The sequence below is a fragment of the Sinohyriopsis cumingii genome, chromosome 12 (genome assembly GCF_028554795.1).
Source record: "Sinohyriopsis cumingii isolate HCF-2022 chromosome 12, ASM2855479v2, whole genome shotgun sequence".
Lineage (NCBI taxonomy): Eukaryota > Metazoa > Mollusca > Bivalvia > Unionida > Unionidae > Sinohyriopsis > Sinohyriopsis cumingii.
In genome coordinates this window covers 107,387,688-107,410,298 of record NC_142972.1, presented here as the reverse complement: position 1 = coordinate 107,410,298, position 22,611 = coordinate 107,387,688, and positions in this window count along the sequence as shown.

Below are 22,611 nucleotides of genomic sequence, written 5' to 3'. Positions count from 1 at the left end.
TGAGCATTATATACTGTCAGCATTGGTTGTCGATATGTTTGAATGAGCATTATATTCTGTCAGCATTGGTTGTCGAGATGTTTGAATGAGCATTATATAATGTCAGCATTGGTTGTCGATATGTCTGAATGAGCATTGTATTCTATCAGCATTGGCTGTCTAAACAATGCATTTCAACCCAAATAACTGTGGATCCTTTACACGGTTTTGCTCCGATGAAAATAATAGATCCAAAACATTGAGATTTCGAGCAACGTATAGCAATTATTCACCTATTTCCTCTGTATAAAAATATAACTTAACGTGGTTCATTTTTTTGATAAACATGTTTTATTTCGTTTGCAAAAAGAGTTCTCATAGCACAGAAATATTACCCTATATAGATATTATAATGTGTATGTATGTATGTATGTATGTATGTATGTGTTTGTGTGTGCGTGCGTGCGTGTGTGCGTGCGTGCCTGCCTTCATGTATGTATGCATACTATAATACAGTTTCGAATATTATAACTAATTCTCAGTGTCCGCTGTAGTGAATATTAAATGGAGTGGACGGTACGCATGCACCTGCTCAATGATAGACTCACTACTTTCACATTCAACTTTAAAATTTGCCATAATTATTAAATTTTAAATTGGATTCTTACACTTCTTTCTGCGAAAGCACAAAATGTAAATGAAACTGTGCACGTAATTTCTACATTGATATGACAACTCGGGTGGCCAAAGTGGTTAGAGTGTCCACCTTGGATGCAGGAGATCACATGTTCGACCACGACCGTATCATGCCAAAGACTTATAAAATGGTACTTGCAGCTGCCTCGCGTGACTGGTTAACCTTGTGTCATGATACTTGGTGGGACATGATGCTACGTGTCTTCGGCCTGATGCCTCAGTGCTAGACATCACTATAAACTGAAGTACTGCAAACATCGTAGCGATATGACTAAAGTTGCTAAAGGTACGTGAAAACTTCAGAAAATACATATTGATATAATTTAAACTACTGCATAAAATACAGTTTTGTATACACATAATAGGCTATACGAGGCGGTCAGTATATTTGGTGGGAAGTGAAACAGCGAAAACTTCGAGACGAACCACAGACCCTCTGAAAAATGCCAGTTAGCTTTCTCATATACAAACGCTGGCAGAGTTCGAGACTCGAACTCACTCGTACAATGGTGAGATGTCAGTGATTTGTTTAGCCGGGCGCCTTAGAACATTCGTCATCACAGGGTCCAAAATCTGAGGGAGCTGATGGAATTGGGTTATATTTTTAAAAATTAATTTCAGATAATGCATACACATTTGTAAATATTTGTATTCGTATTCGGTCCATTACCATTATTTCGAATTTAAACAGGGCCTGTGTTTAAATCACTTTGCAATTACTCATTATTATATAACTAATATGTACATATTTATTGAGCAACCAAATCACCGCATAAAGTATTTGAAAAGGGTACTGTATATTTTATGTTAAACAATTTATCAATACAATATATGCAAAAAGGCTCCAAGAAATATCAGTTATATGTCTGAATACAAGGTGTTTGGCACATTTACAACATTTTGTTTTCAACTGTGCAAATGAAACTACCATATTGTTTAAGAAAGAAAACAATGCTAAAGATGTCAAAATTAATTCGTATAAATTTAAATTATCCTCAGAAGATTCCCGATTACAAGGAAAGACCTAGATAAAATATGTTCACTCGACTACGAATGTAAAAACCTTTATCGCATATGTATTATTAGGCTGTTACAAATGATACATAATGTTGTTTGAAACCAGAAATAAATACGTCCCATACATGAGCTGTCTTTATTTTTTTTAGTTGCGTTTCCTAAAACATTTGTTAATTAAAATTCGTTCAGATTTGTTTACCTGCTAACTTTTTTCCTCCTGTTTATTACAGTTTGACTTAGTAAAAGATAGCGATTTTTGACTTTCCATTCATTTTGGGTAGCATTTTAAGCCATTATTAAATAAGCAGATTTGTTAAATAAAAGAAGAAATATATTTATTAAAATTATATCGATTAAAGAAAAATAACTTGGAAGCCAATCTACCGATGTAGTTGAAGCGTTGCTTTTCGCATTTATAGAATTATGTTGTCAAGCAATTTGTGTACAGTTGTGGCCAACCTTTTATATTCCTGCATATACAGTATATTTATTTTATACTAAGTGTTTACATAAATTGCACCAACATGTTAATTGAAGATGATGCTATATGTGTAGCCAAATTCGTTTCACATGTTCTGGAAACATTGTACGGAAAAATTGAATTTGGACAAAATAATTTCATTTATATTTGTCGCGTGTTTTTTTCATATTTCAAACCAAATTATTTCACATTTGTATAAACCACGAGTTGTTTATGTTACAAATCTTTTTTTTTCTCATTTGATATTGGCATACACGAGAATATTCGTTTGTCATATTAAAGGAGTTTTGCATTTGATGGAATTGTTGCACTTAGTGCTGAACACTTAACGTTGTATACTAAACTTTCTCTGTCTGATGTTACAGAGCCAAATATAGACAAACTAACTAAATTTGTGAACGAAAGCGTAGAAAATCATTTTAGTTTTAATATTCCCTTGATAACACCAATTGACACGTTTGATATTCTGAATAACATTGCCACAAGCTAATCAGCTGGTCTAGATGGAAATGACACAAAATCTCTGATAATGTCGGCTTTATCAATATCAGAGTTGTTGACAAAAAAAAAATTAACTGTAAAACATTTGAAGAATATTTTCATGTATCTTTGTACGTGTACCAACTCCTCCATAAGTTACAATCAGATTTTTGATAGAACATTTCATGTCAAACTACATTGACAAGACGTATAAACCAGTGATTACTAGTAATCGAATAAGGCGAATGTACTGGCGCATTCTTCATTGATTTAAAAATAGAATTCGATTAGGTTAAACAGTCGGTGTTCATTAAATATATTCCGCTTACAAGGTTTCTTCACACAGTGTGGCTTGGTTCACGTCGTTCCCCCTAACAGATATCATATTGTTTGCACGAGTAAATATACTTCCTCGCTAAGCCAGATCTTAAGTGGTGTTCCTCAAGGATCTATATTATGGCCTCTTCATTTTTTGTACTGTTTATTAATGACTTAGCCTTATATCCAGCGCACTCTAACATAGATCTTTTCTCTTGCAACTCTACAATGCATTCATCTGGAAAATCATTTGACTCCATTGAAAACAATCTTCAAATATATCTCACCTATATATCATTATGGTGTCAAACAAAATGCATATTAATGTTTCATAAATCAAAATGTATGAGAATCGGAACAAGGCAGCGCCTATCTACTAAAATGGATTTACTTTTAACTCAAAATGGCTTAGAGGTGTCTATTTTCAGAACTCAAAAACTTCTTGGTATCTACATTGATCAGCGTCTCATCTGGAATGCACAAATCGACCACATATGTGCACTGGTAGTCAAAAGAATAACTGTTAAAATTGCTGTGGAGATTTCTACATCTCCAGTCGCAGGAACTTTAATTTTCGGAATATATACTACCACAATTGACTACGGCAATACCATATGGGAAAACACATCCAGTCCAGAATTGATAGACTCCAGAAAAGGGTAGACTCTTTCCAATGTTTTGTTGTCACGTCTGCAATGGCTACACATACATACACATATTCATTATTTTAAAGGAATCATGACATATAAGTCTTTATACAATATTTCTCCAGATTATATCGCTAACCGAACTGAACTAAGATCATAAAATACTGATTGTAATCTCCAATCGACGACTAACAAAGATGTCCAGATTCCGTGGTCAAAACACCTATCATTATAAAAGCACATTCATTGTATCAGCACCTACTGTATGGAATTCGTTTCTCCTGAGGATACGTAATTCAAATCCCCTTGCTTCGTTTGAAATATCATTACATATTTCCTTTGTAAACCAGATGGAATGACATATTAAAGCCTCTGAATAGAAAACGGTATCGTTAACTCCATATAATATGTGAATGTCTTATTCGTTGCGTTTATTTACTTACGACTTCGGTTATGCTGAAAAGTATGTACCTGTGTATATACTATTGTTCATACATGTGCGTTTCCCAGCATAGTCACACATATTCATTCATTTTAAATATGTGTGATTGAGTGTGCGACGATATCTGGGTATACGTATGTTTTTTAGTTGTTGATTTTGTTTAACATTTTTATAAACCTTCCATCTTAATAGAAAAATTGCAGATATTTGAAAAATAAAGTCTAGAACATCTAATCTGTAACCATGCACATATCATACGTAGGTTTTATTAGACGAATCAATGTACCCGTATTTTGCTTTTATAACCGCCATGATAGGAACATTTCTTGTTCATGGTTCATATACTGGGCTGTCTAGCGGATTAATTAATGTACAACTATCAATTTTTATGAAATAAGAGCGAATTCCTTTTCGAACTAATAATTGCAAACACAATTCACAATTGTATTAAACTTTCCTTGAGAGGTAAAGCTGCTTGAGCTTTGTGTTATTACGCACCAAATCTCTTTCCTGTAATAAAACCACTCTAAAACAAAGTGCTATATATGCAAGCAAAGCCTCTCCTAGATTTTTATTTGTTATGATAATGTCAACACGTAAAATCTTATCAAAATAAATGGAATTGAATATTTTGAGGATATTTGATTGTACTGAGCAAATAAAGAAGACATTTCATCAAGTTGGTGATAATGCTTGAGTTTTTCACCCGCGATGTGAAATACATCCTTTATTCACCTGGATCAATCAACCGTTCTTATTCTTTTATATATAAACGTATCGGTTAGCGAACGCGTATAATAGACTGAGATTGCTGATTTTTTTAAGTTATCAAACGCGATATTGTCATCTATTTACTATTTATGTTTTGCCCTGCTCTTAATTAAATCGTACATAAAACAATATCAGTAGTAACGTAATTCCCTTTCATAATTCACGTTAAGATAAGATAAAAATTCTTATTTTCAGACTACATAGTCCATACATCTAATTTATATATATATATATATATATATATATATATATATATATATATATATATATATATATATATATATATATATATATATAATAGAAAGTTATGAAGCTAATCGAGATTAAATATTCCAATTTGTAATTTCTTTGTTGCATGATGATCATCAACTACAATAAATGATACAAAAAGTGAAAAATATCAAAGATAAAAAATAATGCTAACAAAACAACAAAACACTGTTTTTATATTGATGGGTCTGTGATATTTAGATTTTGAATTAAACCATATATCCAACTGTTTCATTCTTTATTGTGCTTAAAGATATATATTACACAACAATCTCTTTTGTAATAATAAGTTTTAACAAATGAAGTTAAAAGTGGTGTAGTGATTTATTTGAAAACGAAATTAAATAGGTCGCGTGAAACCACGTCTAGTAAGCTGTCGTGCGTGTCTGACAAGATAAAATTACTGACCAATGAAATATCAGACTAATTTGCTGAGTCCTTGACTAACAGTGATAATAGTTATGTATTAACCCTGGAGTCATGGGCGGTATGTTTTAAATTTTGTTGAGAAGAAATTTAAATTCTAGCTAAAAGTTAGGAAACATTGATAAAAATGATGTCAGTATCATATACATTCCAGGTTCTTCCTAACGTTTTGATCTTTTCTGTCATCTTCAATTACTGAGACAGACTCCAAGAAACGCATACATTCGTGTGTTGTGATCTTGAATATGACTCTAGTGATAAAGCATCATTGCAAAAACAAATTGAATCGTTTTTGATTTGATACCGTTTAATGATTCACTGTCTTGTTTCAACGTACAAAATAGAAAGTAGCGTGAAATGGGTTGGTGCAGATCTTCTGCGGGGTAAATATGTTCATTGTTTTTTGCAACTGGATGAGATGCTTAGTATTTTACTGGCATGGTATGTATGGATACATGTACAAGAACAAACCATGTCACCGATAAGACTAAGTACGTAGGGCATCTCAACAATTTCTTTTGGTTTATTTCAGTGAAACATAAACAATGGCTTAGGTATGGCAATTAGTTATTTATTTAATCTTCATTCTCTTTAATTGTTTCACGTGCTAGCTACGACCTTATTTTTGAAAACGTAAATAATTGACCAATAATTGCTGTAAAAACGAATCTAAACGTATCACGAATTCAATTACTTTATTACAGTTGAGAATTTGTTTTTAAACCGTTGTGAAGGTCACTCTTGTCTGTCGAATTATGGTTTTAGTGATGTATTGGATAACTGCCTGGCTCTCTGTTTCAGATACTGTAGACTAGAAAATACTAATATGAACGGAGCCGAAAGTTCAATGGTACGAGTACACCATGGGAAGGCGTAATTGACTTGAAACCATATAATAATCTTGTGTTTCCTTCTTCATGTAGAAATTTTCCATGAACACTGAACTGATGATGGATAGTGAAGAGCATATGGCGCTAGTAAGGCGTTCATCGTGATTATAACACCTGTCTCTGTCAGTGTCACTCATGGACACTAGTTAAGAAGGGGAGATAAATAATCGGTATACGACCAGTATCCACCAAAGTTCACACACTTCGCCGACAACATTCTACGTAATGAAGTCAGTAGTAGTTATTCTAGTGTGGTCAACGGTTGATTATAACGTCTATCTTTGTCCGTGTCACTCATGGACACGAGTTTAGAAGGGCAGATATATAATCGGTATACGTCCAATATCCACCAAAGTTCACACACTTCGCCTACAACGTTCTGCGTAATGAAGCTAGTAGTAGTTATTCTAGTGTGTTGCCAACGGTTGTGAATATATCATTTGGGACAAATCTGCCGCCTAGGTTGATTCTTGATTTAAATAAGAAATAAAACTACATGCATCTATACATACATGCGTACATACATGTACGCACGCACGCACATACATACATACATACACGCACGCACAGGCACGCACACATCTATCCATCCATCCAAACAAACATACATACGCACATATACATACAATCATACATAGGTACCAATAAAACTGTTGTTTTCACATTTAGAAGGTTAAAACTATATTCGGAACAGACATTTTCTTACGTTAACACTCCCTAACTTGAAATATAAACCTTCATCTACTAAAATTAAGTCGAGCGGTAATTCTCAAGGTTGACATAACAAGGACTTGCTTTGGTGTAGGTTAGATCTGCTTAATATAAATTAGACCTCGATTTTAATCAGATTAACCTTCCGTCATATTTGTGTTTAGCGAAACATTTAAGCCAAATAAAATTATTACATATTTTTTTGTAAAATTATAAAACATTTCGGTCTACAGGACACACACGCAAACACACACACACACACACACACACACACATTCTTGTATTTGGTGGATATCGAGGACTTGCATGTGGAACTGCATACCTAGGTCATTTCTTCTGGTGATGTTAGAGCAAAAAGAAATAATGTTTGAGGCCGTGCATTTAATAGCAAATGGTGATGTATCAAGGCGGGAGTTGTATATCAAATGAATATCAAATTTAGCAATGCAAGCGAGGACGCACACGTTTACACAAATATAATCCATACAAACTAAGGACGCATACTGTTTGACAAAATCACTGATATCCTGGACATTGGTACATTATGACCAACAAGGACATATTTACACATCTAATCCAGTCTTAACAATCAGTACGACCGCTCAGATGGCCTAGTGGTTAGAGCGTCCGCCTCGGATCCGGGAGGTTGCGGGTTCGAACCAAGGCAGAGAAAGAAACAAAGACATGACAATGGTACCAACAGCTGCCGCTCTAGGCGCTCAGCATTAGGTTAGTGCTATGACTAGCAGACCTGGTGTAAAAATAATGTGACTGCGTGGGGCATCATGCTACATGTCTGCGGCATAATGCCCCAATGATCAACGTCACTATAAACCGCCACACTGCAGACACCGTAGCGATATGACTGAACGAGTGTGAAGACTAAGTTAACATCAAATCTAAATCATATACTAGTATTAAATAACTGTAACCTCTATAAGGGTTTCGTCTACAACTGGCCTTTAGGGCAATTACATTATTTTTTAAACATATATCTTGTTGTTATTGACGGACTGATGAATTTATTGATTGACTGATTGTCCTGCAATTAGACTTTGGTACGACATAACACGCTTCGGACTAAGCCATCGCTTTGGAGATCATATCGTAATAAATCTGGAGTATGCGCATTTGGTTATAGCGCCCCGTTTTATGGAATTCTTAGATTTGTGTGATTACTTGTTTGATTATTGGAACTCAATGCAATGGAAACATTACTTAGCCTAAATTATTAGCAATTGAGTAGGAGCAAATGTCAAGGAGTGAAGTCTTAGTGAGTTTCCATGATGCCATGGTTGAATTTTAGTGAATTCAGGTCAAAACCGCATGGGTGTACCTAATGGTGTACATTGGTTGTGTGAATGCAGTGGCAGTAATTACGGCAGGAGACCGGTAAATTACACAAAAAAATAAACAAGAAGAGACTCGGCAGATATCGTGTATTTCGCCATGGTGGCAAATGTGACGCAGTAGTACTGGCGAAATGTGCCTTGAAACCATGAATTGACTGGCCTAAGGTGGCGCAGGAAAAATAGTTCCCTGTGTTAGAGGATAGTTGTATTGTTTCTACGGCGTGAACTGCTGACGGTACGGAAAGTTGATGAAGAGAAACCATGTAGATGTGCGGTTGATAGATATTTGGCAAATTTTGAGATCTGTGGTCTTGCATTGATTAGCGAAAAATTTATGTACAGAATGGACACGTCGGACTTTCTAATTTATAACCGAAGTTGTAGAGGTTTTTGGAAATTTGGGGCAAACTTTTGACTTTCAGTGGAACTGTGCCAGGGATTGATACCACTGGATTATAGTAATGTTATTTGGCTGGATTAGATCATTTATGGCAGGAAACTCGCCTTATTGGCAATGACTATTTGCTTTTTGACAGAATATAGTAATATCTCTGTTGCATAATACGCGTGCGAATCTTCTTTCTTTCTTTCTCCCTCTCTCTAGGGCACGTGCAGATGTAAAGTTGCAAATAAGAACAAATGTTTGTGTTAGCCATATTGTGTATTTCACGGAGACTTTTTATCTTTCAAGTAACTTTGGTTGAATAAATCGATGATGCAGACAACATTATTTCTGTTGTAATCTGTATAATGTTTTATCTCAACCTCAAGACAAAGAATAATGATAGACGAAAACATCGACAACAACAACAACAACAACGTATCTATGTTAACTGAATCGAAACCTCTTAAAATGTTTCAAAGTTCAGTAACTGCAGAGGCGAAGAACAGAGTTCTATGAAAGTAGAAATATGCATAAATTTAGTGGATGGGGATACTTGTCTATTACCTTTATACAAACAGTTTATTCCGTTTTATTGTTTTGGAGCCGTGAATGAACAAGAATATACTTTAATGGTACAACACTCTCTTGGTTCACCTTCAGAATCATTTAATTTATACATTTGCTAATTCAAGGTATCACGTAAAAAAGGTATTTTGTATCGCTGATTGGACGTTTTAAACAGTTGTTTTCTCCGCGTCGCCTTCTGTGTTAAACACACTGAAAAAAAGACTAAATGAGTAAGAACATTATTCTAATGCATCTCTAATTAAATGTTCTGTTAAGTTATAAGTACAAGTTGGTCCAGTAGAACATCTTACGACACTTGTTGTTTAGGGATCAGTCTGAAGTATTATATTTGCAAATGATTACGAACCTATTTGACAGTTAATATTCTGATGATCAAGAAGTATATTTTAATACAGCGTATTTCAAGTTTAATGTCAAACAGTCATCGGTGAACATTGTGGTTATCAGATTCAGCTACATGGTTGAAAGTTTGTTTTAGGACTCAATAAACTACTCCACATCGTAAACTTTATATGGATTAAACAGCTTGTTTAGTCTATCCACAGACAATTCTAATATGGGTATTCAATATTTGTGTTAAAGAAAACGTAGTTTCTAACACCAAATACTCTATTTGTATACATATTTTGTCGTGCGGCATGAAAATCTACAGTGTGGAGAAATACTGGACAATTCTGATAATAAATCGTTAGTGGAGGTAATGAGAGCATGTAGTAAAAAGAAGTTTGCTAAGTTTGTTTTCTGTATATTTTTCCTGACAACAACGTTCCTCGAAACCTGTGTAAAATGTACTGTGTATATTTTAATGAAAACGCCACATATACCGCTAGGACCAGCAGTGACGTATTATGTATGATTCTACAACTCATTTTTGCATTGGCTTTGGTAAAAAAAAATGATTACATCGAAAAATGAATTCCACCACTGTCATATTGCACTAACAGATTACAATCTTTACTAGTTTATATATATTGAGTTGGTTGGGTGCAGGTATACCACAATTCTAAATTAAAATAAGTGTGATAGCTATTTCATATAGATTGTTGTTTAGAGGATCGACTCTGCTAAAAATCTGTTTGCTGTACAAAAGCTGCTTGGCATTTTCTTTGGCTGTCATTAATTGTTGCCTTAAGTCAAGGATCCTTCATACACGTTTGTGAGAAACATTGGCATGGGAATCATTAGTTAAGTCAAGAGTTAGAGTTTTACCTTGTTTGATTTTAGCTGGGTTTGTGTCTTCTGACGTGGATTAAATGCAATTGAATAAATATATTAGCTTTGGTAAAACGGCAGTGTATTTTCCGGTTTAATTTTGAGTGAAGTACTTTCACATTCTAGTATTCATAGATCAGAGAAATCCATTAAAGATAAGTTTTGTCTGTGTCATTTATAAAGTAAGTAATTCTTTCCCTTTTGAGGAAAAAAATCAATGACTTTAATTTTGTAAGCATCACTGCATCAAACGCGCCATTTTAAGCGTTTGCTCTTTAAATATTTTGCTGAATGCATTGTGCCATCTTCGTTTGAGTTTTTACTTTGTCAGTACTATATTTCGTAATTTCATTTCAGCGCATTCTTGTTATCTTCTTGTTTAATTTGTTTTCATAAGTAATTTATATCAGTGAGATTTCGTGCATTTAGGTTCATAGCAAAGATATCTACAATTCTGTACTTTGTCGGCCATTCAAAAGTGTGTACCCAGAGAGTATCTTACTGTTCGAAAATTGTCTTTAGGCGTTATCAGCAAGCCAACATCAGTATCAATTTGTATTTTTGATCGTTTCGTCATTCATTCTAAATGTATAAATGATAGCAGATTTATGCAAAATGTTATCATTCCTGTGCTACATTAAAAAACAACTACCTCGAATCCTAAATCTGAACGTGCTCTTTAAACATGAACTTTATACACACACAGATATATATATATATATATATATATATATATATATATATATATATATATATATATATATATATATATATATATATATATATATATAAAGAAATCAAATTATTGTTCTCTTTTGTTTGTTTGTATAACACACTTTGTATCACGTCCTTTGTTAATGAGATCGTTTCTTTTATGTTAGACTTCTTCTAATGTTGTACAATTATTTTTGTTATGCAAATGATTCAAATGGTTTGCGGTCTATTCAGTGCACAATTAAGAAATTACAGTATGGAATAGGAACTCAGGCGTAATCTTGTTTCTATAAACATAAACATGAGTGACCAAGAAATGCTACTAAGATACAGTGACAAAGCATGATTGATTTTACCAAACATGCTTATGTAGAAATGAACCCGGATCCTTACGGTAAAAGTTATGAAAGAGAGAGATCTAGAATTTGAATTTCTGAATTTTGTTCAAGTATTTAATTTTACTCTGAGCAAAATACACAATAGAATATATTACTATTTCTAATTTTCATTATGTTTCACTAATATCAATTTTATAACCACGATCATGCTTAATTAAACATGTCACTCCAATTAACAATATTTTTTGTTCAGTACTCCAAATTTAGGGAAAGGAAAAATATAATCTACCGCTTCACCATCATTCTTCCATGAAATGTTATCTCCATAACTAAACAGGAAACGGTCGTGGCTGACACTTGGAAACTTTTTAGTAGTACTGTTCGTCGTGTTTGTTTTAAATGTTATTTGTACTTCTGTGCCCGTGTCTTAACCACATGGATTTGCTTTGTACCCGGCATCCTAGAGCAGTGTCAGGTTAAACTTCCAGGTAGTCTCATATTTGGACTGTCATGGCTGTTTACAATTATGTAAAACGGATGCCAGCTACAATTAGGGACGACTACAAAGCATTAATACCATGTTTTATTCACGTACACATTGACATCCGCACTTCCCCATCACAAATGAAAATTGTATCTCATCTGTATAACATGATGGTGTAATTCGGAAACTCAAAAGTATAAGAAAGTACTTCTACTACAAATTTATAATGCATCACTTCCTTAGAATACCATGATCATTGTCATTATATGTGTTAGATATTCTCTTTCGTGTGATCGCCGAAGGTGTTTGCCACATAATAAGGGTTGCATAGAACGTCATTAATTACCCTCTTAACCGTGTCAAAGAAAATTACCATTTGCTTTGCTACGAAATGAGACAATTTGGCGTTAAACCACATTGTAATCAGTCCCGCTAAAATTTTGAAAGGTTTAAACCACTTCAGCGAAGTCCAACATTGAGTTCACTTTCAAATCAACATTCAAATTTAGGTGACATTTAGAAACGTATTTCTTAATTTTATTTGTCATACGTTGTTATTAGATTTTGCCTCAGGGCATTGTAATGATGATGATGAACATAATTATTGTTATTATTATTGCTATTGTTGTAATTGTTATTAAAAGATGCTCGTTTTATCCACCATTTCGAATTGTAAAATTTCAATGTAAGTTTTCTTTTCATTACTGATGTTAGGGCAGAATGATCTTCCATTCAGCTTCACACGCAAGTTATTCTGGCCACGATGTAAATTTTCTCGTACACTTCACTGAAGTCTTGCATTGACAACATCGTCAAGTATAGAAATGGGTGCAGTCTTATCATTGTATTGTCTAATAGTTTTGTTATGTCCTAAAACGTCATTTTTGTGATGATGCCTCTCAAGATTTGCCAAAGGTTTGCATAAAACACCAACAGCCAAGAAAACCTGCGCAGTAGTTTCATTCTTTACAACATTTTCAATGCGCGTGCTGCATAATAATGGATAGGATATCTAAATCAAATAGACTTTCTAATCCAATTTATCTGCGTAGAAGACAAGAATTCTGGATGCATGAAGTGTCCAAAACTTGTTTGCAGATACCTACAACCGTTAATGTCTCATGTTATGCGACGTACATTCATCTGTCAGCATATACATTATTCAGTTTAGGGTTTCAAAGTTTTCTTCTTTTAACGACATCAACTTTCGTTGATTTGCGAATATTCTATGATCAAGTAACATAACCGTAACGATACTGGTTATGCATTTAGTCCTCACTGCCAGTAATACAGATTCTATGTACTCCACTCTAACTTTTCTGTCATTTCAGAATTGGTTTCATGGAAAGTATTTATATGTTGCCCCTAATACAATCCTCGGTTGTTTCGAATTTTGCATATTAGCCTCCCTTTAAGATCCTATAATTTCAATACGAAGAATATAGGGAAGCTTATATATTGGAGCTAAATTCTAAACAACAATTCTTCTATTTTGTAACCAATGTTGACAAATAATTATATCGAATAAGCATATAGATTATGTGTTTTTAGACTCTTGAGCGATTGAAATTGACCATTGTATCGTGGCTGAATCAATTATAGATTTTTTATTGTAATTAATAATTTCATATAAGATCACATGATTTGTTTACTATATGGTAACTTAATCCACCGAATATTTAAGTAAAGACAAGTTCTCTTCTTCTGGTCAGTTAGTCGCTAGAATACTACAAATAGTTAACAGTAGCCGACACACTTCTCCAAGTACAAAGCAAGAAGAAAAAGAGAGCAAAAACAAAGAGTAGTTCCTTTTTTAAAGGTAAAACATTAGAACATAGTGTTTGGGAAACGACGCGCTTTGTCAGAACTAACGTATATTAGAATCACAGTTGAAACAGCACAATATAGTAATCTTAATATGTGAGATTAACATTCAAGAAAGTATTATGAATATATGGTATTAAAAGATGTAACAGCACAATAAAACAACAAACAAACAAAACACACAGCAGCCTAAAATGTAAATGAACACTTTGAAAGTCCAATGAATAATTTAAATAAAAGATTTGTCTCGAATATAATCTGAACACAACTAAACTTAAAAATAGGAATCAATAAACACGCTGATATGAACCTTACAAACATCTCCACTTGACCTCCTAGATCGCAATAAACATTTCCGAAAAATGCTCAATCGACTTAATGAAAATCTCCCCCAAACTGTAAATTAATTGATTTCTAGAATCTCCTAAGGTCATGAGTTATTGACTGTGGATCTCAACAGTTTCATGTTGTGACCCAGTGAAAGAATAAAAACAGGGATCGTCCTAGGGCAACACCAGAGAATGTGCCCCAAAACCTCAATTCATGGGTTATAGACCCTTCTTTGAAGATAACGCAAACCAATGTTTAGATTTCCACCTACAATACTACAAATATTTAGACTTTTAGTTTTCATAATAATTATCTGAGACATTGGTCCCATCCCAAGAGTCAATATATAATAACTATCCGAGACATTGGTCCCATCCCAAGAGTCAATATATAATAATTATCTGAGACATTGGTCCCATCCCAAGAGTCATTACATAATAACTATCCGAGACAGTGATCTCATTCCAAGAGTCAATATATAATAAATACCCGAGACGTTGGTCCCATCCCAAGAGTCAATATATAATAAATATCCGAGTCATTGGTCCCATCTCAAAGGTCATTATATAATAAATATGCGAGACATTGGTCTCATCCCAAATGTCATTATATAATAACTATCCGAGATTTTGGTCCCATCCCAATAGTCATTACGTAACAAATATCCGAGACATTGGTCCCATCCCAAAAGTCATAATTCAAATTTTGAAACCACTTTTTCCATCATAAGCCTAGCTATAATCATAGTATAAAGTTTTGAGTCTGTGTCGTTGATGGTATAGAAGATACACTAATAGAAGGACAAGCATACAGACAGAACTGAAGACACAATATCCACCTTTTTAAAAGATTCATGAGGATAAAAGTCATTGTTATTTTTTTAAATCAAGCACCATGACTCTCAGTGATAATGATGAAAAGATTTCCAGCATCAATACTAATATGATTCTCCAATCGTCTTAAAAATGTTTCTCAAAATGTAAGTCTTATATCCAATTGTTACGAGTGTAGAAGGAATCGTTGTGATGCTTTTGTGTTAAACTATGAGATTTCATGGTATTTGTGATAGATGATTTCCTCAGATCACTAGGTATTCAAAGTCTACTAATGCTGGCAAAGAAAACATTATTATTATTATTATTATTATTATTATTGGTGTTATTATTATTATTATTATTATTATTATTATTATTAATATTGGTGTTATTATTATTATTATTATTATTATTATTTTCCACTTTTATCTCTCAATTTGATTTTGTACAGAAAGTCAAATTTTAGAACTTCCTACGGCACATATTTGTATATGTATATGCTTCGTTGCAAACAGGGAGGCGCTGTAGTACAGATAGAAGAATGTCGGATTAGTAATCCACAGATCGCAGGTTTAATACCAGCCCACACAAGTCTTGATAGAGTGTAGGGGCCTCGTGCAATGGAATAATACTACAATTAATTTTTCTATCTAATAATCGAAGAAGATATGGCGAAAGTAAACAAGCGCTGGATATAGTCAATTAATATTTGCATTACAATGTTAGTCTAGGACAAACATGCAGGGAATATAACCCTTTTCAATGAGAACATTCATATTTACTGATACGTATCAATGATAGTAACTGATTTCCACAGAGGATACGCATTGTCGGAATATGTTTATATTTTCTCCGTGTGAAATTCTATATATTTCTATGGATTAATAATTCTCTTTCAGTGTTCAATTAGTGTGTCGGTGCTGAATGACTGGTTATCATACCGACGTATCAATACTTCCATAGTTCAATCAGATTTAAATAGGACCTCCTTATCTACCTGCTCATGACCAATACAAATGATTTTGGTTGTTTTCCTGTGAACAATATAAAGGTTTACTAGTTGCTGTCAGGCGTGATTGGATCGACAACATCAGAAAAATAAATAAACAAAGGATGGGAACATAATCTGGCACATTTCCATAAGGTATTCCAAAATATAAATAAGACGTATATTAATTTTGAGTTTTGATAACTTCAAAAGTATTAAAAATATTTAATTCAAAGTGTCAAGTTAAATTGAATTTCATAATTAAAAAAGTACGCATAATCTTTTAACACTTTGTAAATTATGAAAAATGTTCTTATTGAAAATGGGAGTATGGTAAAGAGTGGGACAATTACGTAATCAGTTAATGGCTTGATTTAAATGTCAATGTTGATTGATTTTCTCGTTGTCTCACTTACACAATTCACCCGGTTCAATACGGACACTTGCTAAACATGTGAGATACTAGCCATTCCATTTTCGTGGGGGTGGGTGGCTGCGACTTTCTTTCGAGCAGATATAATTTTTTATCTCAAGATTATTGTAGTTGTTCATTTAATATAATGGATATAATATGTTGTCATTTTGCTTTAAAAAATAAGATATTGTACAGCTATTTAAGTGCCCCAAATGTGAAAAAATATTTTTAAAAATCCCAGACATCTGCCTCAGAAAATTAAATTTGTGGTCAGTAATATAATTGCGGTACCAAACTCTAATCATTTATATCCCTCTAAAGGTTTCCACTTACAATAAGCATATATTCATAAGATATAAGAAAAATATGCAAAACATGCTTAATTAGCATGCATTTTCAAATGGTTTACATAATTAATTCATATATGTCGTCACGCATTTGTATTACATGATATATATATATATATATATATATATATATATATAGTTTAAAAGTCAACAAATATTTGGCATGCTATGCTGGAGCAATAATTATCAAAACACTAGTCACCAAATTTTGCCGTTAAAAATACTAATATGTTCAATTGTCTAGTGTTTCAGAAAAGTGCTGTGCTATGGAATTTTCTCTGCTGGAACTGGATCCTATTTCTACTACATGGAACTAAAACAAAACTACCACGAGTCAATCATGGCAAGGAAACGATATTCATTTTGCACTAATTTCAATAGCCATATATGTTGTTTTTAATTAAATAAATTACCGTTCGAACAAAATGGACATCCATTACAACTTTGGCGATAGTTAGCGCCAATATTAGAAATATATTTCTTCGCATGTAAATCTTAACGTGATATTACCCATATCCGACTGGAGAATAAGTTCAAAGATCCAATTACAAAGAAAGCTAACGAGTAAAATAAAATTGTCATTAAAACCCGACAAAGGTCTATCTTGTTTTTAGTTGTCATCAGAATGGTTGTTATAAATGAAAATTGGAATCTAGTGGTAGATCATGCAATAGTCGCAGAATCAACTTGAAAGTCCCAGAATATGTCTATGTAGTTTTAAGAAGGTAAAGTTAAGAAGCAATGACAGTATGTAAAGACTGGTTATTTAACTATCGCGCATGAACTACGATCACAAAGTTAACAGTCTATCCATCCAGGTTTACCAGACATATTATCACACTAAAACCCAGAGACCATAGTACTGCTGTTTAACTTTTTGTGCAATATTTTAAATCATGGTGAAAATCGGTGTGCCCTGCGAAGTAGTCCAAGATATTACTTCGGTATATAGACCCCAAACAATATGCACAGAAGTTCACTTAGTACAAGATAATTTGTTTTAGTACAAACATTCGGAATGAAGTGGTCTCTCGATATTATCCATGTTTGTGCTCATTTATACACTGTGGCAATAATGTATAATTGACATTAAAAATCTTCAACAACAGGAAAGTAAGAGAGGACAAATCATCCCTCTATGTAATAATCTTTTCATCGCGGACCATTGAATTGTCATCGAGGATACTCGAGACTGTATTGATATTATTTTGGAACTTGCACGCTTTTCTTCGGCTTTTAGTATTGCATCCGAGTCACTTAGTTTCAGTTTCGAATATCAACTTTTTGAGCAACTTGACGATGCTTTTTAAAATTCTTGAGATTTTATTCTTTAGATTTAGAACGAGAATGGTGGACATTAAAGAAATTGACTCTAACGTTTAGGTTAAATTGTCACAGCTATCGATAGGAATACGCCAGCAGCCACTAGAACAGTGGTTGAATAAGAGTTTCTCTCTCTCTCTTGATCCTGAAGAGTGCATAAAAGCTAGTACATTGAGAACATCAAGAACTATAATCAGAAGGAACATGTTTATTATGACGAAAGAAGGCTTCATCTTGAATATCAAAGCGTTTTGACGTGCTCACTAATTCAGAAGATCCACCATTTACTCCAACGCAGTATTATTGTGGGCTCTATATTATCGCGGCAAGTGTGATTTTCCGATTAATTTTGGACACTGGATGTCGCGCGGTTGTTTAAAGATGTAAAACTGTAGCCTGTAAGGACGCAACTATGTTCAATGTGCTCTAAAAGGTCAACAATTTTTATAAGTTTACATTGGAAAAGAATGAAGATCACTTTTTTAAAGTGCAAGCAATTCCGTTGATCATCATATAAAAAACTCTAGTGGAAATTGCTATACCTGCATTGGCTTTGAACACGAAATATATTCAGTCCATGGTCTGATGTTTGATGATAATAGATCATATACGGACGGGGACTTATGTATCCTTACAAGGTTATGGTTGCAATTTCATTCGTTGGTAGCCAATATGGACCAAAATTGACAAAATGTTGCTTATAATCATACTTCCACTTCCAGTACGTAAATGTGAATACAATAACAGTTAAACGTTCTTGAAATTAGTAATATTTCAATTATAATAATAATGATATTAATAATAATTTCTTATATATTTATATTTCTTTGCCAAATTGTATTAATAATTCATATAAAGTTTAATAATAATTTTATTTAATTTGTAATGTTGTTGTTCATGGATTTCCACGTTGATTACATTTGTATGTTCAATTTGATCATTTGATCCTTTTGTTTGTTTTGAAAATATTCTGTCAGTACAAGCGCGGACATTCCCTCTCCTAGGTAAGTTGCAATTTATGTTTATTATAATACGTGTGTGCTACCTTACATAAGATAGGCAAATACCGCGATAATATAGAATTCTTTCCCCATTGTACGTTAATCTACGTCAGCCATGATATGCTCCTTTATTTGCATGTACTCGCTTTGATTGACAACGATCTTTTTTACAGGAATAGAAAGAGGGAAAGTCACTGAAACGTTGCAAACTAAACAGTTTTAATATGTACCGATAAGAACATTAAGTACCGCGATAATACGGGGTTCCGGGCTATGGGATTGTTTGAACATGGTCACGTTACTGACGAGCTATAATGTGTTATCGTCTGACCTGTAGGATATTCTTTGTCAATCTGTAATGACCTTTTGAAATTGCATCATTGCTCTTATATGTGATCAAAACTATTGTGATAGCGTCGAATGAAGATGGGTTCCAGACTATGCAAGCAACATTCCAAATGCTGCTCATTCCCGCCACGATAAACAATCTTTCAACCTCACTGAAGTCAAGTACTGGTACTTGCTTCAAATTAACATAGACAACAGCAGGTAGATCTGGTGATTGACTGGTATGATAATTCTTTTATAACCAAACGTCAGATTGGCCATCAGGGTATTCATACTTGGCAATATTTCCCCAAAGGCTGGACAAACAAAATTATCAAAGCAAGAACACAGTACTATCATACTTAAAGGTCTTTTCATCAAGAATCTTGTGTATGCTAATAAACATCAAATCCAAGCACGAATCAGGATAGTGTGTCTAAGCCATAAAGTCTTCTGTCTATAAATGACCTGTTTGAAATAGAATGTCTTGGTTAATTTTCTTAGCTTTCAATATCGATTATCGATTTATACTCTAGGTTGACACGTCTTTTCAATAAGGGATTTATTAGATATAAAATTTCATTTTTTTTCTCTCCGTCTGCCTACGTCATCTTTTACCAGCTGTATTTACGTCGCTCAAAGTGCTGTTCAGACATTTGATCGTTGTTCCAATAAGATGTATTCTGTATAAATATTTAGAATATTCCATATTTCTCTATGATTCTAATAAGTTTGTTTAATGAACAAACACATTTAATGTCTGAATGTAAATGTCATTGAAAATTAACTTTTGGCCATAACACAGTCAAATAAAGACTATTTATTACACTTAATAATTTTCAAATAAAGACTATTTACTACACTTCATACTTTTCAAATATGTTTCAAAAAATTGCATAGTCGATACTATTTCGGAAATATTTTGGAACAAAATGCCAACGTCCTTTGACATTTATGCTTGTCTTTGATGACTGTAATATATGGGTATACTTCTCATTATCAATTAACCACGTTTGTGTAGATTTATAAATGCTGCGAAACGGGGACATCGGTGAGAATACACAACCGACCGGCGATACACCTAGAAAAACGGACATCCCCATTTTGTAATAGAGGCTGAAAAATGGACTTATCGATGAAAAGTGAAAATAAGCATATCCGATCTTGTCACCGTTTAGCCGGTATTGTTTCACATCACACTATGCACCTGAATGCACACGTTCGTGTTTATCAGTCGGAAAACGGAGTCCCCATTCATCATCATCATCATCATCGTTGTTGTTGTTAAGAACTATAACGAAGAACAGTCGAAATGATAATCTTAAGACATAACACTATTTTCTTAATATTATTACCGCCGTTCGAGTTAAATCCGAAAAGTTCGGGTAAAATCCACAAAAATCGAGCTAACTGGAAACAAAAAGAATTTATACGTGCTACCAGTCACGACACCAAACATAAAACAACTTTCTTAATCATATGCAGTGTTTCTCCGTGTAAAAAATGTGCAAACAGCTGAAGTATACGTAACGCAAAGCAAACCATGTGTATCAAACAAAGGTAAATTCTCAAATATTTAATTTCCTTTCTTCGGTTTATTCGGTGATTTGTTCATATTTTCTGCATTTTGTTCCAACCCCCTTCTTACTCTATCTTTAATTCGTTCGTTCCTTTCGTCTGTCTTTCGTTCTTTGTTCACTTATTGTCTTTTTTTGTCCAGAGACCAGCAGCGTACGTCTTTGAAGAATTAAAGCCCAAATTAAATATTTTTTCTCGGGAATTTTAGTCACCATGAGTCAACCAGTAATTTGCATGAACTCACAATACAACATATTTAACTTTCACTGTATAGAAACTGGCAGATTTTTTTGTTCTACTAATATTTGGTCTTCGAAAATTTATTAGTCACAGATGAATCCAAAAAAAAAGAAAGAAAAAAGCCACCCACAAAATAGGTTATTTTGTTGCTTATCATGAAAGGTAAATCGGATTGACGTATATATGGAAGCTATATACCACTATACTGAGGTACGATTAAATAAATGACATTGTAAAGTACATTATCAAAATTATACGAATGTGAACATAGTTCTAGAAACAGGAAATGCTGTCTATATTGCTAATTAAAGTAGCTATCATTTCAGTAAATTGATTAAACAACGGTATGTAGCAAAAACGGCCTGTTTACACGAATACCAAAATGTTAGAATTCATAGGAAAGAGTATAATAAGAACATGTGTCCGAATCATCCCCATTTACATGTATATTTGACCCTGACCCTTTCTTTGAGGGTTTGCAAAATAATCTTATATTTCGAGTTCGGATGTTTTAAATATTATTATTCTTTTATTTAATTTTGTAATTATATTTGCTGAAGTTATTAATAATTTCTTCATCTTACATTGGTATAAAGTACTTCCGATGAGGGGTTGATGCTGATAAAATAAAATGAAAAATCTAAAGAATTAAAATGGAATTTGTCGCATTTTAGACAGTGCTTTTTAAACTTTAACCTAAATTATCCAAACCAAACCCCTTTTCCATGTTAAAAAGAGGTTTTCAATATTCATACGGAGCAAAGGTAGGCATTTTAAGCAAAAAGAACCACCTGCGTATTAAAAAAGGAGCATAGAATCTCTCATGAGAGAAATAATATACTGATGCGAAAATAATGACATAAAAATACGAATGTGGGAACAATCGAACAGTTCCTTTGTTATCGAACCTATTTTTTCCCCCGAGATTATAGACTACCATTAGGTCAATAATGTACGTGTGTCTGGGAGAGGCACATGCGTCACAGTTTACATTTGCATTAGACCTTCAGATATGTCAAACACAAACGGCATTAATTCTATATTCATCTCACAGAGAGAGAGAGAGAGAGAGAGAGAGAGAGCAAGAATATACGTGGATTCTTACGTTGTTAATTTATCGCGTGCTTACGATATTTGACAATCGAACTCGAAACACGTTCGCAACTTCGGCACTCAGTAGAATGAGACGTTACTTTCTCAACTATCGGGCAGTTAAATTTTC